Below are 212 nucleotides of genomic sequence, written 5' to 3' on the forward strand. Positions count from 1 at the left end.
CTGATTGGACAGCGGCTCCTCGTGCACGTCAACGACACTGAAAGAGAGCCGCTGATTGGACCCACATCCGTTCAAAAAGGCCGCGGATCTTCCTCTCCTCTGATTGGTCTGGCAGGAACCGTCCCGCGCTAGCGACCATTTAAAAGAGGCAGAGCGGCGCTGAGACTCATTTTCTCTTCTGTTCACCTCCAGAAAGAATCCTAAACCATGTC

The sequence above is a fragment of the Oryzias melastigma genome, linkage group LG1 (assembly GCF_002922805.2).
Source record: "Oryzias melastigma strain HK-1 linkage group LG1, ASM292280v2, whole genome shotgun sequence".
Classification (NCBI taxonomy): Eukaryota; Metazoa; Chordata; class Actinopteri; order Beloniformes; family Adrianichthyidae; genus Oryzias; species Oryzias melastigma.